Source organism: Protopterus annectens, chromosome 2.part0 (assembly GCF_019279795.1).
Source record: "Protopterus annectens isolate FY-2018-M chromosome 2.part0, PAN1.0, whole genome shotgun sequence".
NCBI lineage: Eukaryota > Metazoa > Chordata > Ceratodontiformes > Protopteridae > Protopterus > Protopterus annectens.
Window position 1 is genome coordinate 739,694,924 of NC_056728.1, and position 16,015 is coordinate 739,710,938.

A 16,015-nucleotide genomic window follows, 5' to 3' on the forward strand; every position below is an offset into this window, starting at 1 on the left:
TGCTATATACCTAAGAAAATAATTGCTTCCTTTCTTGATCCCCTCTGCTATAGCCCTTTCAGCTTTAGCCTTCACTGGTCTCACCATCTTTGCTACCTTTTACGGAACCTCTTCTACCTCCCTGCCCTGATTTTGAATCTCTAATGCTTTAATGACTACCTTGTTGGAAAGCCACGTTATGAATCTCTCTCTCTCTCTCTCTCTCTCTCTCTCTGTTTTTTTGTTTTTTTCCTTTTTGGCTCTTCCTTATACTGTTGTCCATAACTATGAGCACTGCATTTCAGACCCATTATAATAGTTTACTCACTCCATCTGTTTGTCTCCTGGCCACTTACTGAACTGTTTCATTGTGTTTCTACCCCATCCCCTGCTCTAAACTACCCAGAGGCATGATGACTGTTAGCTAGTGGCACCTTTACATGGGCATTCCTGTGCCCTGCCACCTTGATTAGAATGACATACACAAGTGTGTCCTTTCATGCACTGTCCCACACTGGTTGGCTGAAGCTATGCCCACTCCTTATCTGCAATGAAAGTATATTCAGGTTCTCACTCTCCAAGTCTGTCCATATAGAAGACCAGGATTTCACTGAGGTATATATATTTTTTTCTCATATGACAATATTCAGGGAATAAACACATCAGTTTAATACACTGGAGTAAACAATGCTCTCAGGCTTGCACATTATGATGCACTATGTAAATCAGTGAAGCCAGGCACCTAAGCTGTAACACTGAGGACAATACTTGAAGTTAGGGATAAGACCACGCAAGCCTAGAACAGTTCTTGCATCAAAGGACACATACTGCTAATACTTACATATTCATTTTAAAATATACAGTCCCAGTCTGCTGACTAAAGAAGTAGGGACAGAAATGAGGATAATGCTGTTCAGTTCAGGCACAAATAATGTAATCCATTTAAGTCCCAACTATGATTTATGTTTTAACAAGAAAAGTATTGATGACTTGTTTTTTTTCCAATTTACTCTTCTCTTCTTTTCTGACCTTTCCCACTGCACTGTAGTCCTCAACTGACAACCAGTCGATATTGACCTCCTATGTTTTGTGTCTCCACTTTATTGTGTTGCTGTAAATTTGCCATGCCTTACATAGATATCCCTTGATGCCTCTCCTTTGTGTGCAATGACTTTTTTCTCTAGACAATGTGTCCTTAAATTCATGGATGATGACTTGTTTTTTGTGCTCCTAGACCCAGTCGCCAGCCCACTCCCTCTTGGAACTATCCCCCTTAACAGCTGTCCTCCAAGGCTAACAGTAGGAAGGATGCTACCCAGCTGAAGTTACTCTAAATACCTGTTCTGAGCTGCCTCGACCAAAACACCCTGCTAAGGAAAAATCCCCTTTAACAGCTGTCCTGCAAGGCTTACAGTAAGGATGCTACATAGCTGAATTCACTCTGAATACCTATTCTGAGCTGCCCCTCGGCCAAAATGCCCTGCTAGGGAACTATCCCCCTTAACAGCTGTCCTGCATAGCTTACAGTAAGAAGGATGCTACCCTGCTGAAGTTACTTGAAATACCTGTTCTGAGCTGCCTCTCAACCAAAATGCCCTGCTAAGGAACAATCCCCCTTAGCAGCTGTCCTGCAAGGCTTACAGTAAGGATGCTAAATAGCTGAATTCACTCTGAATACCTGTTCTGAGCTGCCTCTCGACCAAAACGCCCCGCTAAGGAACTATCCCCCTTAACAGCTGTCCTGCAAGGCTTACAGTAAGAAGGATGCTACCCAGCTGAATTAACTCTGAATACCTGTTCTAAGCTGCCCTGCGACCAAAACGCCCTGTTAAGGAATTATCCCCCTTAACAACTGTCCTGCAAGGCTTACAGTAAGAAGGATGCTACCCAGCTGAATTCACTCTGAATACCAGTTCTGAGCTGCCCTTCGACCAAAACACCCTGCTAAGGAACTATCTCCCTTAACAGCTGTCCTGCAAGGCTTACAGAAAGAAGGACTCTACCCAGCTGAATTCACTCTGAATACCTGTTCTGAGCTACCCTTCAAACAAAATGCCCTGCTAAGGAACTATCCCACTTAACAGCTGTCCTGCAAGGCTTACAGTAAGAAGGATGCTACCCAGCTAAATTCACTCTGAATACCTGTCCTGAGTTGCCCCTCGACCAAAACGCCCTGCTAAGGTTAATATACATTAAATCTCTCTGTGACTACCACAGTTGCTGACCTGGGTCTATAGCACTATTACTTAGCCCCATCTACAGTACCAACCCCTAAAACTATACAGTAGGAATACTAGATGCCTAACATGTATTTCCCCATATATTGACTTTAAATTGGAAGCAAAAACAGAGTGTTCCCCAAAATTAATCAAAAACTTGGAAGCTAAAAAAGGAAAATATTACATACCCCTGACTTACACTTTAAACAGTAAAATTAAACATTAAAAGCCTAATTTATAAAATTTAAGCATACTTAACTATAATCGCAGGTTCCAAGATCCTTGTGTCTGGTTAAGCCTATCATACCTAGGATCCCCTCCCCCTGCACAGCTACGTATGTGAGGTTAGAAAAACACCTTTCAAAACCGCCATTTTTTTTAAATAATCAGTGCTCCTAGACCCAGTCAGCAGCCCTCTCCCTCGTGGTATGTAACTTGTGTACAAAGTCTTATTATTCTGTAAATACAAGTGTTTTATGCATTTATGAATGTTTTCTGCCATTAACATTGTTATTACTTTAATATTTGCCTAGCATAAATGTCCAAAGTGCAACAGACTGCATTAAAGCGTTTGCTGATTAGCTCTATAGCTGTGGCAAAATGTTTTCTAGAGACTAGCAAGCTTGTCTGACTATATAGTGTAAATATTACAGACTAGCGACCTTGTGGATTGCAGTTGTAGTGCTTCAGTATGGCTAAATAAAAAGACTGTGTGTTTAATAGCTTGGTGGAACATGTTCATGTAAAATGATTAGTAAGCCTCTCTGCAAGTATTTTTACTTCACAGGTTTCGCAACGAGGAGTTGTCAGTGAGTCAAATACTAATGTAATTATTCAACATGGTATAACTCGGAGTGATAGTCAATTACCTGCTGAACCTAACTTTGGCATGAGTAACTCTCCAAATGATTCTGTACACCTCGAATCTGAGGGTCCACCATTAAGGAGAAGTGAGAGATTACAGAATGGTCCTCGTGTAACTTATATCAATAATTTAAGGGTGCAACACCAAACAGGCCCTTCTGAAAGTCAGGATTTTCAGCAGTTCTTCCACTCTGGTGCAAGACCAAAACAACAGAGAAATTTTTACAGCAACAATACCAAGTCCAGAACAACAAGGAACATGAAGTAATTAAACGGGAGGATTCTCGTGGTGTGGATGTAACAGACCTCACCGAGTTTTTCTCCCGGTCTTGTGTTGACTCATTTAGTGATTTATTTGACTCTGATGCCAGCTTAAATTCTTTTGAGGTTGATAACAATTTTGTTTTAGAAGCCAATAAGTCTAGTCCAACTATTGTTCTTAATGAAAAACAAGATTTTAAGGTTTTTAATTTTTCTACTTGTCCTATTTCTTCTGAATTAGTTAACTTGCTTGCTAAAGGTTGTACATATGTCCCCCAGCAGCGACTTAATTTAACTAAAATGATTATAGATCTTAAACTTTTCACAGGGAAATTGAATTTCCAGTTACTATTTGGTAATAATTCTGGTTTAGATGGTATGCAACACTTCCGGATTTCTAGTACGTTTAACCCCCCCACTGCATCCGGTTATTCAGTCATTTGAGGCATCATGTGAATTAGATTTTAGATCTTTAGCTAGACAGAAGGGGTCATGTAATAATAAGTTTGTGCATGGTAATGATGAACGGGACTTAATCAAGTTTATTCATACACAGAACATCCGGATATGTAAACCCGATAAAGGAGGGGGTTTAGTGGTTTTTGATGCTGATAATTATAATGATCGAATCAAGGAATTACTTAGCAATGAGACATATTCGATTAGTTCTAGATCTGAAGTTAATAGCGCATATAATTTAGTTAAATCTTGTATTAATGACCTCTTTATTGAGGGGCGTATAGATCAACATCTATTGAATTATATGTCTACTTCATTTCCAGTGTATCTGTCTCTGTTTGGTATCCCTAAGATCCACAAAGACCTCATAAATCCCCCTATGAGGCCCCTGGTAGATAGCCATGGTTCCCCTACTCATGTTTGCGCTAAAGTTATTGATTCTATCTTACAAAAATGTGTTATATCTGAAGTTCAAATTTGTAAAGACTCCTGGTCATTTTTGGCAAATATGAATACCTTGGAGTTCAGTCCCAGTTATAACCTGCTAACAACAGATGTGAAGGACTTATATACTTGTATTCCACACCAAACTGAGATTGAATGGGTTGCTTATATGATGAGGAAACATGGGGCTACAAGTGATGATATATCTTTAGTGATAGAATTATTGGATTTGGTGTTAACCAATAATTATTTTATTTTTAATCAGCAATTTTATTTGCAGAAAGTTGGGCTGGCTATGGGGTCCCCATGTGGCGTATTGGGAGTCTGAGTTTGTTTTTAAGAATCAATTATACGCAGAGCATGTTGTATATTTTACAAGATACCTTGATGATATCTTTGTTTTATTAAAAGGGGACGAACAGGTAGCTGTCAGTTTACTAGAAGTCTTCAATTCTTCAACTGAATTCTTAAAATTTACGTCAACTTTTGATACAGTGTCAATTTCTTATTTAGATATATGAATTAATAAGAACATAGAATTGAATTGTTTTACAGCTAAAATTTATCGGAAAAATACATATTCGAATATGTTTCTTCATTTTTCAAGCTGTCACCCCTTTCATCAGAAAAGGGCTGTTGTTAAAGGACATCTTGTTAGGGCAGCCCAGATTTCCACCCAAGATGCAGATTTCAATGATGAATGTGAATTTTTGAAAACTGCATTTGAACATAGGGGTTACCCATTAGACTTACTAGAAGATGTAATCCAGGAAGTCAAGACGAAAAGGGTAAATCAAGTCTATGTACCATTGTTGTCTAGGAAAACTGTTGTTGTAGAAGTGAATCCCAAACCTGGAAAGTCTGACTACCCTTGTATTGGTACAACAACTACTGAGGCAGTATTTGAAAGTGGGGCTTGTAGTTTTATTACTACTTACTGTACACAGAGTTATTCTTGTATAAATGTAATTAAGAAGAATTGGGGCCTGTTTAGATCGAATCAGAGTTTATTAAATAAATTGGGGGAAAGGCCAAAGATAGTTTTTAAATGAGGTAAGAACTTAAAAGATTTGGTAGCGCACAATTCAAATTCTCTTGTTAAGACACCAGGTATGGTAAAATGTGAGGCTTTTAATATGTGTAAACATATAGAAAGAACTAATTATTTTACTGTTAATGATTATAGATATAGATTACAAGGTAAGTTTAACCGTAACTCTAAAGAAATAGTATATTTGGCTATGTGCATGTGTTGTCCTGCCTTCTATGTTGGCAAGACGGAGCGGAGGCTCCGTGACAGAATATATGAGCATATTTATGCCATAAGCCACAAGAAGGCAGACAATGCCCTAGCCAAACACATTGCTTTGTACAGTAACCACTATTTTAAATTTTTGGTTATCGATTGTATATCTAGGAGCTTTAGAGGTGGCCCATATGCTCTTAGATTATATGAACTGGAATTAAAATGGCAAATTAGGTTAAATGCATGTAATGTACCCAGTTTAAATGATGCAATTTCTATCAGCAGTTTGTTGAAACTTAAGAGTTTAGATAGATAACATAGAAATAAGTTCATTTTACCTGTGATAGGTGACTTTAAGAGGTCATGGTATCTTAATTGTTTAATTAGTTCTTTTAATTTTTGCGCCTTTTTGTGGTGTTTCATTATTTAAACGAGCTGGTGTTTTCTTTTTGTATTCTGATGAAGGCTGTGTTGTATCAGCCGAAAAGCGCTTAAATCATTTTAAAGTATTAAACGGAGTTGGTTGCCAGTACCGTTTGGCCTTTTTTTGATCTTATATAGTGTAAATATTACAGACTAGCGACCTTGTGGATTGCAGTTATAGTGCTTCAGTATGGCTAAATAAACAAGACTGTGTGTTTAATAGCTTGGTGGAACATATTCATGTCAAATGATTAGTAAGCCTCTCTACAAGTGTTTTAAAAGGCTAGCAAGCTTATCTGCTACTGTATAATCAAAGTTACTTAGTGCTTGGTGAAATATACTATCTAACGGAGTAAGCAGCTTTTATAAATGTGTTTTAGAATGCTCACAGGGAAATCTGCTACTTTAAAGGTATACAGACTGATACTGGGAAACTAGTTGAATTGATGCTGTAGTTTTACAGTTAGGGCACAGTGACTCCCTTTACATATTGTAAATGCTTGAACATTAAACCTGTTCTCATTCTTTCAGTTAATCTTTCCCCACCAGGAACTATCCCCTTAACAGCTGTCCTGCAAGTCTTACAGTAAGAAAGATGCTACCCAGCTGAATTCACTCTGAATGCCTGTTCTGAGTTGCCCCTCGACCAAAACGCCCTGCTAAGGTTAATATACATTAAATCTCTCTGTGAATACCACAGTTGCTGACCTCGGTCTATAGCACTATTACTTAGCCCCATCTACAGTACCAACCCCTAAAACTATACAGTAGGAATATTAGATGCATAACATGTATTTTCCTATTTATTAACTTTAAATTGGAAGCAAAAACAGAGTGTTCCCCAAAATTAATCAAAAACTTGGAAGCTAAAAAAGGAAAGTATTACATACCCCTGACTTACACTTTAAACAGTAAAATTAAACATTAAAATCCCACTTTATAAAACCTAAGCATACTTACCTATAATTGCAGGTTTCAAGATCCTTATGTCTCATGCTCCCGCTTGCTCCACTAGGGTAAAAACAGACGTTGCCCCGTGGCTCTATAAAGAAACCAAATCAAAAATCATAGTCAGAAATAATGCATGGGCAACATGGCATGCTACGAAAGATCATCTAGATGAAACCAAATTTTGGCAACAAAGAAATGAGACAAAACAATCCATTTATTTAGATAAAAAAACTGCTACTTCCATCTCCAGCAAGGAAACCAAAATAATCCTCAAACATTCTGGGCAGGGATAAATAAATTACTGCACCCAGGTCAAACCACCACTCCACCTCCCTCAGCCTCTGCTGATAAACTACTAGAGGATGTCTCTAACACCGTTAATAGTTTCTTTACCAAGACTATCCAAGCCCTTGCTATCCAATTACCCCTTAACTCCTTTAACCTACTGGATACCATTCTCAGTACACAGCTCTCTTTTAGCTTCCAACCAGTCTCTACATCTTTCATTCGATCACTACTCAAAAAATTAAAACCTACTAACCTAGCTGCTGACCTTCTTCCTGCTGAATATTTGCAAAAAGCTGCAGATACTATAGCGTACCCCATTTCCATTCTAACTAATCTGTCCACATGAAAAGCTTCAATCCCCTCTATCTGGAAAATATCTTGTGTCATACCCCTCCATAAAGGTGGTAGCTCTACTGAATTATCTAATTATGGACCCATAGTCATCTTATCACCTCCGGCAAAATTATGGAAAAGTGCATCCATAAACAACTTCTGTACTTTCTTACCAAAAACAACCTACTGGCTAATTCTCAGCATGAATTTAGGCCACATAATAGTACTACCAAAGCCCTCTGCACCTTCTCTAATGCTATAAACTATAATAGGAACAACAACAAGTAATCCCCAGCCCTTTTTTTGGATCTGTCTAAGGCTTTTGATATGGTTAACCACCATCTACTCATCCACACCCTGGCAACAATGTTTCTAAGCAATCACTCTCTCCAATGGTTTGAATCCTATCTGCACAATAGACAGCAAGCTGTCTTATGGCAGAACAAATTATCAAACCTCTTACCCAACACCCTAGGTGTCCCCCAGGGGTCTATTCTGGGACCACTTCTCTTTTTCATTTTTATTAATGACCTCCACACTGTCATCCCAAAAGCTAACCGCATTCAATACATGGATGACTCCACGTTGATCTGCACTGGCACCTCACAAACAGAGCTGCTAACAATTACTCAGAGTACTTTTAACCTACTTGAAAATTGGCTTGCCGCTCACTGTCTGATTCTAAATCCTAACAAAATAAAGCTCCTACTTTTCTCCCCCACCCAAAGATCCCCGGTGTTATCCCTCTCCATTAAGTCTAATAATGGTACCATAATCTCCCCAGATGCCCATACAAAACTCCTAGGAGTTATTGTAGATAACAGTCTTAAATTTGATGTGCATGTCAACAAAACTATCAAAACCATTAATAAAAACTGGGCTCACTATATAGGATAAAGACATTCCTAACCCCACCTGCTAGGACTGCCATTGCCTGCTCCCATCTACTCTCTACCCTCTTCTATGCTTCCCCTTTACTTGCCAATCTAAATAAAACTGATCTTAACAAGCTCTCAAGCTGTTATAACATAGCTAGATTTGCCATTGGTCTGCCCTATAGAACGCATCACTGTATAAACCTAAATAATCTGGGATGGCTAGAGCTACCCAGGCAGATTCAGTTTAACCAACTTATTGTGACCCACAAAGCACTTAACCAACCTGAAAATACACCTGTACTAAAAAACATCATCTATCCCCATGACAACCTCAGATCACTTTGCTCATCTAATAGACTGGTAGTGCAAACCATCAAATCCAACAACTCAGCCGGAGACTCCCTGTTCGCCATCTCTGTTGGCAAAACTTGGAACTCACTACCTGCTAACATTACCCTAGACACCACTGTATATCAATTCAGGAAAGCTCTCAAGCAGTATTTCAAGTCTCAATGGTTATATCCCTGCTCCAAGCCTGACTAAATCATTAGTCTTACTAATGTACCAATACTATTTTTGTAAATGGAACTCAACTGCGTTTTTAATTGTTAAGCCAGATTAGAAGTTTGTGAGATTGTATACGTTTTACTGAGTCTGTAAAGTGTGTTTTATTTGTACTATGTTATTTATTTATTTTACATTTGTTAACCGGTAAATTCCGACTGGACCAGGTCCATTTTCAGTGGAGGCCTGGGGAGAAAAGCTACAACATCAATTTATACAAATACAGTACATCCAGCATAATACACAAAACAGGTTACATAATGTATGCTGAGCATAGTAATATAACAAGAATTAATAAAAAATTAATAAAAACACTCCAGGTAAAAGAAGATATAGAACATGGGTAAAAAAACATGATTATGATTATGATGACTCTTGTTTTTATCTTAAGATTGCTTATGTAACCACCTTTGGAGCTTTTCTCCTCGGGCCTCTGATGAAAATGGACATGTATGCAATCAGACTATCCTGGTCAACAAATGTAAAATAAAATAAATAAATGGATATGTTTATTTCCATCATTATTTGGAACAACCATGACAAAGGATGTTGTAGTATAAATATGTGATTTGCCTGTGGATTTGATTTTAAATAGTGCAAAGTGTAGTCCTTAACCTGTATTTTAATATTTAGACCTTTAATAATCAAATGAAAGAACCAACACAAATCATATAAATAACATTTTCCCTTTAAAGGACTTTTTAAATCTGGGATACAAATGTTTTATAGTTACTACAGTGAGAGACCATGCAAATTGAGCCAGGTAGATCTCTGTATGAAGGATCTACATATGAAAGTATGGGCTCTATTCCTAGCTATCTTGTTAGTAAGGAAGATGATGAAAGGTCTGTAGACACCTAGGTGCATGGACTGACATTTATGAACAATTTAAGCAGGACCATTATGAAGGCATCCCACAAAGATAACCTAAAGAGAGAGAGATCAGGTTTAATTGCTTAATGTATATGTTGCCTTAAATTAAACAGTGAAATAGCATGCTACAGAACAGAGCCATGTGTTATACCAATTAAGGTTAAAATGTGCAGAATGAGAGACTGATGCTTGCTTATGTATGAACAGACAGTTCTGAGAAAACTGGTTGTATTCACAAGCAGTAGATATCATTTATCTACTCACTGCAAGGTCCATTTATAGGACAGTATCTTAAATAATGGGTAATTGTGGAAGCCTGAGACAAATAAGGATATTATCACTGTACCAGAGCAGTACTACTAGCATGACCAGAGAACTGGAGAAGGGTAGTGTAGAAAGATAAGCAGAAAGTACTGGAAGTATATGATTTTTATGAGGGGTCTCTGGTGATGCAGCTTGACCATTAGCAGTTAACCACCCCCCAACTCTCTCCTATCCCCACTCACAGTACTTCTTCCCTGGGAAAGGTTGGATTGGTGGGGTAGGAAGGAGAGATTGGTCTAGTAACCATACTATGATACTATTCCCACCAGGTTGTGACCACCTTGATAGGATGGAAAAAGAAAAGGCATCTAGTGATTGTAAGACATGGAGAATAGCCAGGTTACTACAGTCTCACATATAGTGTTCACACAAGGGCCTTTTCCTTTAAACTATTCCCCCACTGACAGGCTAAGCTAATGTTACAAGGAGGGGTGTGCTGGCCCTGCAATGGCTCCTTCCCCACGTATGTGTTGATGTGTCCATCATGCTGACTGCCTCCCAACATAAAAAAATCAATGAAATTGCAAGTCTACAGTACCACCACCAGAACACCTAAGCCTCAGTCCTATGGCTCCAACTCACCTCCTTACCCAGATTAGGAGGCTAAGACTCAACATTTCTCACCTCCCCCATGCTTTCCCATACAGCACTCACTTATGCTGTACTGATGAGCATAGAAAAAGGGAGAAACATCGCATGGATACAACTAGCGATGTTTGGCTTTATTGGCCTGTGTGCACCAGTAAAGACTTAAAAAAGTAAAAAAATCATAGGTATTCAGAAGCCATGGAGCTGAACACATGGGTATATCCTTAAGGGCTAACTTGCATATATCATGTGGACCTCCTCTACAGAAGATTCCAAGTATTATGTAATGAAGACTAGTTTTTCTGGGTCTTTCAAAATGTTCTGCTCGCCTCTGTGTTATTTGTATTTAAATTTAAGGGCTTCATGGGAATGTATGACTAGGCTTCTAAACATCCTCATGGATCAATAGCCTAATAAGTCCCTATGAACTTGTAGCACATGGCATCTGCTACGGATTTCTTCACTGTAAATTTGCCTTTAGATTAAGCTTTAAGTGTCGCGTATTTGCATTTCGTGTCACAGACATCTTACCTCCTTGCCTGCAACTGATGCTGCTATTATATATAATAATTACAGTTCCCTTTGTATCCAGTAGAACATGATATCACTTATGTCAGTATTTGTGTTTAATATAGTCCTGGTGTTTTAAAGCCTGAGCCAGGTAGCATAATGATTAAGGTCTTTGTCTCACATGCATAAGGTACAAGGTTTGATCCTAACCTCTGGTCAATGTCTGGATGGAGTTTGCATGTTCTCCCTGTGCTTCTGCTGAGTGTTTCCATCTCAAAACTCACCCAAGATTGGAGTTGTGGGCAACAGCACATACTCTACATGGTATCATATAGGTGGAAGAGTTGTATAAACCAACCAGTTTGGGCATCTACTGTAGTGCGCAGTAGACTGCGCACCGTGGGCTAGCCACTCAACAATGTAAAATATGGCTGTAGGTGAGTTGGTTGTGTGGACTAATGTCACCAAATGGGGATGATATTTTCTGGTGATAAGTGAGTTGAGCACCCAGCCTACTCTGACCTATGCCCATTCTAATGGTGGAAGTGGTGTATGGGACACATTGGCCAGTGTGTGCATGTTATAAAGCCCAACAGTTCTGGCTCAATAAGCTACTCATAGGCCTTGCCCAGCTTTGGGTAGCTCTGTTGAGATAAAGCTGGATGTAAAACCAATCAACCTCATAAACATGAATTAAAAATTGCTACACTCAATGTAGGTTCACTGACAGGATGGCACTTGGAAGTAGATAACATGATGAGGAGGCTGGACATCTTATGTATCCATGAAACAAGCTGGAAGGGCAGTACAGAAAAGCCACTTGGCTTAGGATACAGAGTCTTCTACTTAGGACGATGACAGGCTAGAAATGCGGTGAGAATTTTGATGGGGGACAGGCATCTGAAGGCAGTGAGGGATGTTCTGAGAATTAGTGATGGACTCATGGCAATCAGACTCCAGCCTAATGATAGGTCAGTATTCATAATTTCAGCCTGTGCCCCACAGCAGGTTGTGATAATGAGGAAAAGAGAGCATTCAGACAGCAGTTACAGGATCTATTAGGTATAGCAGGACAACAATGGGTGGCTTGAATGCACATATTGGCACAGACAGAATAGAATATGAGGACTGCCTAGGTCCACATGGGTAGGGCAACAGGAATAAAGAAGGGGAAGCCATTCTGGACTTCTGTTTGGCAAATGGCTGGATAGTAGCCAGCACATGGTTTAGAAAGAGAGACAGTCAAAGTGACATACAAGAGTGGCCAACATGCAACACAAGTAGACTTCCTCCTAGCAAGGAAAGGGCACTGGGGTAGAATCAGTGATTGCAAAATCATCTCCAGTGAAACAGTCAGCCCACAGCATAAACCACTGGTTGCAACAATCAGCTGCAAGCAGCGTTTGGAGAAGGCTCTAATGTCAACAGAGACCAGGCTGAAGACGTGGAAGGTGACTGAAGAGAAAGCACAATAGTTCAAGGCATTACTCAGGCCTTTAGTACCACAAGAGGAAGAGGAAATAGGTGGAGTCAAAGAAGAACAGCAACACCTCAAAACAGCATGTATGAGGACTACAGAACAGATATGTGGCCAGGTATGGAAATAAGACCCACAAGGAAAGCTGGTGGTGGAATGCAGAAGTCCAGGAATTCATCAAAATAAATAAGTTAGTGCAGAAAAAAATGGGTGATAGAAAAGACATTCCAGGCTTGGAAGGAATACTAGCTGGCTAACAAACAGGCTAAGAAAGGAGTTGCAATAGCAAATAATAAGGCATCAGTGGCACTGTGCCATCTTCTGGAAATTGATTCAGTAGATTACACAAAGAAACTATATCAGGTCATAAGGCAAATGCAGAAAGATAAAGAAAGATAGTCAGGCACCGTTCATAAGGGATACCAGCGATAACCTGTTCACTAGTCTACAGGACATCAAAGGCAGATGGAAAGAGCAATTCCAGGAGCTTCTGAATGAAGAAGAGCCCACAGAAGCTGTACTGCCCTAGACCCAGCCTATGATAACAGAAGAGGAGAAGCTCACCATAGAAGTAAGAACAGTACTAAGGAAAATGAAGTCAGGGAAAGCAGTAGGCTCCGATGAGGTCACAGCAGATATGATCAAGATGTTGGGTGGGGTAGGGGACAATTGGCTCTTGAGGGTATTCATAGCAGTATGGAGAGAAAGGCGTATCCCAGATGACTGGAGAATAAGCATACTAGTGCCAGTGTTCAAGGCATTCTCAACTGTGGGCAGTACAGAGGCATCAAACTCCTGCCATATTCCATGAAAGTTCTGGAGACAGTGATAGATAAATGAATATGCAGAGTACTTGAAAGTAAGATGGGAGATGAGCAGTTCAGATTCAGATCAGGATGCAGCACAACTGACTGAATGTTTGCAGTGAGACAGATACTTGAGAAGAAGATAGAGATGAGGAATGAGTTCAACTGGGCATTCCTAGACTTGGAGAAAGCATGCGACAAGGTCCCAAGAGAGCTGATTTAGACAGTCCTATGGTGGTTCAAAGGCACAGAAACACTGGTAGAATTAGTGCAGGGTGATAAAGGATAGTGAGGGAAAGGTACTCACAAGAGAGGAGAGTGTGTTGAGTAGATGGAAAGAGTATTTTGAGAGGCTGATGAATGAAGAGAATGAGAGAGAGAGAAGGTTGGATGATGTGGGGATAGTGAATCAGGAAGTGAAACAGATTAGCAAGGAGGAAGTAAGGACAGCTATGAAGAGGATGAAGAATGGAAAGGCTGTTGGCCCAGATGACATCCCAATGGAAGCATGGAGGTGCTTAGGAGAAATGGTAGTGGAATTTTTAACTAGATTGTTTAATGAAATTTTGGAAAGTCAGAGGATGCCTGAGGAGTGGAGAAAAAGTGTTTGGGTACCTATCTTTAAGAATAAGGGTGATGTGCATTGCTGCAGTAACTACAGAGGGATAAAATTGATCAGTCACAGCTTGAAGTTATGGGAGAGAGTAGTAGAAGCTAGGTTAAGAAGGGAGGTGATGATTAGTGATCAGCAGTATGGTTTCATGCCAGGAAAGAGCACTACAGATGCGGTTTGCTCTGAGAGTGTTATTGGAGAAATACAGAGAAGGTCAGAAGGAGTTGCATTGTGTCTTTGTAGACTTGGAGAAAGCATATGACAGGGTGCCTAGAGAAGAGTTGTGGTACTGTATGAGGAAGTCGGGAGTGGCAGAGAAGTATGTAAGAGTGGTACAGGATATGTACGAGGGTAGTGTGACAGTGGTGAGAACTGCAGTGGGAGTGACAGATCCATTTAAGGTGGAGGTGGGATTACATCAAGGATCAGCTCTGAGTCCTTTCTTATTTGCAGTGGTGATGGACAGGTTGACAGATGAGATCAGACAGGAGGCCCCGTGGACTATGATGTTTGCAGATGCCATTGTGATCTGTAGTGAGAGTAGGAATCAGGTTGAGGAGACTCTGGAGAGGTGGAGATATGCTCTAGAGAGCAGAGGAATGAAGGTCATCAGGGCTAAGACAGAATATATGTGTGTAAATGAGAGGGAGGGTAGAGGAATGGTGAGGATGCAGGGAGTAGAGTTGGTAAAGGTGGACGAGTTTAAGTACTTGGGATCAACAGTTCAGAGTAATGGTGAATGTGGAAAAGAGGTGAAGAAGAGAGTACAGGCAGGGTGGAATGGGAGGAGAAGAGTGTCAGGAGTGATTTGTGACAGACGGGTACCAGTAAGAGTGAAAGGGAAGGTCTACAAGACAGTAGTGAGACCAGCTATGTTATATGGGTTGGAGACAGTGGCATTGACAAAAAGGCAGGAGTCAGAGGTGGATGTGGCAGAGTTAAAGATGTTAAGATTTGCACTTGGTGTGACTAGGATGGATAGGATTAGGAATCAGTATATTAGAGGGTCAGCTCATGTTGGACAGTTTGGAGACAAAGCAAGAGGGACGAGATTGCATTGGTTTGGACATGTGCTGAGGTAGGATGATGGGTATATTGGGAAAAATATGCTAAGGATGGAGCTGCCAGGTAAGAGGAAAAGAGGAAGGCCTAAGATAAGGTTTATGGATGTGGTGAGAGAAGGGCATGTGGGCGGTTGGTGTGACAGAGCAAGATGCCGAGGATAGGAAGAAATGGAAAGAGATGATCCACTGTGGTGACCCCTAACGGGAAAAGCCGAAAGATGATGATGATGTATAAGGGCCCAATGACTGAAGTACGAACAATGTTCAATCTCACATAGGGGTTCCCAGTGGGAGTGGGGGTGCATTAGGGTTCAGCTGTATGCCCACTGCCATTCATGCTGGTGATGGACTGCATTAGCAAACAGGTCTGGGGGGGGTCAGATCAACAAAGCTACTGTATGCAGATGATGTGGCACTGCAGGCAAATCTGAGTAAGAACTTCAGCAAAGGATAGGGGAATAGAATGTAAAACTGAAGGCGCATGGGATGAAACTCAATTCAGATATGACAGTTGTAATGGCAGCAAATGGGGTAAATCAGAAGAAGCTAAGTAAATGAGATAGAAGGGAAAACAGTGGAACAGGTTCACAGCTTCAAATATCTGGAAGGGGTGGTTGAGGAGAAGGTAAGTCTGAATGAGGAGGTCAAAGCCTGAATCAGAGGGGCTGCAGCCAACTGGCACAGAGGGTCATGTGTAGTATCTGATAGAAGAATGACAAAGAAGCTGAAAAGTAAGGTGTACAAAACAGTGGTGCAACTAATACAGAAACCTGAGCAGTAAAGACAGAGCAGCTGAGGAAGCTACAGTTGATGAAGATAAAGTGCCTGAGATGGGTGGTAGGACGCACACT